Source organism: Podarcis gaigeae, assembly GCF_964106915.1.
Source record: "Podarcis gaigeae genome assembly, chromosome: Z".
NCBI lineage: Eukaryota > Metazoa > Chordata > Lepidosauria > Squamata > Lacertidae > Podarcis > Podarcis gaigeae.
The window spans coordinates 13,191,376-13,194,308 of record NC_139691.1 but is presented as its reverse complement, the minus strand read 5'-3'; the positions used below and the strand labels follow the sequence as shown (position 1 = coordinate 13,194,308).

Below are 2,933 nucleotides of genomic sequence, written 5' to 3'. Positions count from 1 at the left end.
TCTTTGTAGGGGCTGGCTTTTTCTACTGCATTGGTCAATATAACAGATGAGCAATTCTATAATCGCTTGCATTATACAATCTTTGTATACAGCGGTGATTGCATGCTGATTTCTGGACCTTAACTGACCCAACCTACTTCCAATACTGGGTAGAGTGAGATGGCACTTAGGTATGGGGTGAATAACAAAGCCCCCAGATAAAACAAGTTGTGTTTTTCTTAATAATCTAGTAAGGCAGTGTTTAGCAATTTTTGAGAAATGTATATTAGAAATAATATAATTTTACCCAGAACAGCAAATATTTTTTAAAAAACCCATCAGAGATAAATTCATCCAGTTACATCAGTTCTATACTATTTTCAGTGTTCCAGCTCTCATACAGTTTGAACTATTTTTTATTTATTGCAGTTCTTCAGTTCCAGCTATGCAAGTTTTCATCTCTCTGACTTTATGACTTGCATAATAATAATTTATTATTTATACCTCACCCATCTGGCTGGGTTTCCCCATACTAACTACCCTGTATTCTATCTTTTATCTTAACATATAAAATATTTTCATCCCCTCTAACCTTTTAGCCAAACAGGACAAACGTAGACTTCTGGTTAAATTTCTGTTTCTCCTTGATTGTCCGGTTGCTAAGATGGACTTTTGACCCTCCTGTGTAAAACTTCCTGAGCAAGGTATCCTCTTAAACTTAACCTTCCTGTGAATTTTTGACCGTCATATGCCCGAGAATATTTTAAGCCAAAAGGAACCATTTTATAAGCCACGTTTTACAAACAAAAACCTAACAGAAAATGGTCTATACCTTCACAACACCCACAAACCTTCTCCCCCTCATCCATCTCTTTATTTTTGTGCAGGCACATTTTCACACACTGGTTTGGGAATTGTAGTGAAGGCGCAACGAAAGTCAGCATGTTGCCTAAGCAACCCTGGGATGCTCCTTTTCATTCTGTGTATGTAATGCCAAGAAGATTGGAAGAGAAGTAACGAAGTCATGCATCTGGGGCTTGGATGCTCAACTTGGCCAGGAGGATCCAATCAACAAGAACCAGAGTATACCTAAACAAGTTCTAAACACAAACACAAAACAAAGAATCCACTCAATGAACCAGGAGAGTCTGAAGTGGCTTAGTAAGCAATCCCTTTTATTAGGGAACTCTGAGAATTGTAGCTATGGGAGGGGAATAGAAGATATCTCTTAACAACTCTCAGCTCACATCACAAATTACAGCTCCCGGAATTCTTTGGAAGAAATCATAACTCGGCATGGAAATATCTGCCAATTTCAATTCTCTGTTTTTCGTTTTTGCATTCTTCAGTTCTCTGGATTCAACAACATTTTAGTGTGATTTTCTCACAATAAACACATTTTTATATGCAGATTTGATGAATATACACATTATTTGCAACACAATGTTCACTAACAGTACATTTTTGTATGTTATTTTCTGTGCTTTTTTCTAGTAAAATAGCACTAAACCAACACCATGTTGTTACAGTAAGTGACACACTTTTAACAACAACAAAAAGAGGTGCCAGTACTGCGTATCCTTGAGTAGCACTGGTTTAGGGAAGTTTTTAATGTTTGAGGTTCTATTGTGTTTTTAATATTCTGTTGAGAGCTGCCCAGAGTGGCTAGGGGCCCAGCCAGATTAGTGAGGTATAAAGAAATAATAATAATAATAATAATAATAATAATAATAATAATAATAATAATAATAATAATAATAATGTTATTTCTCTAACACCTTCATTTTTATGCACACTTACCACTAATGTATGCATTTCTGTGAACATTGGTTGGAGAATTTCACTGCAAAGCTCAGGTAACTATGAAGTTTGAAGGATAGCTGTGTTTCAGAAGGTATGAATGTGATAGATTTGGCTTTAAGTGAGCACTGGATCAAATTTCTCATCCATGCCTAGCCATGACTGTCAAAGCAGAGTAAGAGTGCTTTAAATGTCTGATACAGAAGTGGCCATAGAGGGATGAGTTGGCTCAAGCAGCCTGGTGGTGATTGAGTGGTATATGATGGGGGTGGCAGCCCCTCCTCCAAATGCCCCCTGAGCCCTCTAACCTCACCTGTTGATTTCAAGTGTGGTGAGGATACATTCAGATCTGGGGAATATTGGGCTAGTTTCCCTGAATATAATGCTGGTGCTTCTGTCCTATTTTCTAACATTGCATTCACGCTGTAGCACATTTTGTCTTACAGAACCATGGCTTTTCGGCTGATATGCTGGCATTTTAAGCTATATTTCATCCACACCTTTGTGACACATCAATGAGCATCACTGGAGAATGCTGCAACGCCCCACACATTTTCTGCACAGAGGTGCTTCCATTCCCCCAGGATGTTCCCACTGAAGTGGGAGAAAAGAATTACATTGCATGCTGGTATGCCACCCAAATCTTTGTTATTTTATTCCTGCAATTTTCTGGGTTGAGGCAGCTGCAACTGGATCCCCCCCCCCCCCCAGGAATCAAATGGCACAGAAAGGAGTGTTAAGCATGTACTGTATTCTGTTAACATGTTATTTATCTTATTATTTATTTATTAAATTTGTATAAAGATCTCAGGGTGGTTCACAGCATAAAAATAAAAAATAAAAACACAGAATACATCATAAAAACAAGAACAAAAACAAAACAATACCCCCCCCACACACAAAAAACCCAATTTAAAAGGTCACACAATGATAGTCAGCCAAAGGCCTGGTTGAAGAATAATGTTTCCAGAAGTGATTTTTACATCATGGGAAAGCTCATATACAATCTATCCTACTAGATAGATGCTGAGGCTATTCTCGCCGAAGAGCAAGAAGGATTTAGGCAAGGCAGATCTACCCTAGATCATTGCTTTGTCCTAGCTCATCTCATTAAGGGGTTCTTTAATTCCTCCTCACTTTCTGCCATCAAAGTT

The 2,933-nt window shown here is 38.0% G+C and overlaps 1 long non-coding RNA gene across 1 annotated transcript; it reads left to right on the top strand.

The window, feature by feature from the left end:
* Positions 1-220: 220 nt before the first annotated feature.
* Positions 221-2,672, top strand: LOC310836268. Its single transcript, XR_014559979.1, has 2 exons — positions 221-683; positions 867-2,672. It is a non-coding gene; the product is annotated as an uncharacterized lncRNA (long non-coding RNA).
* Positions 2,673-2,933: the final 261 nt, after the last annotated feature.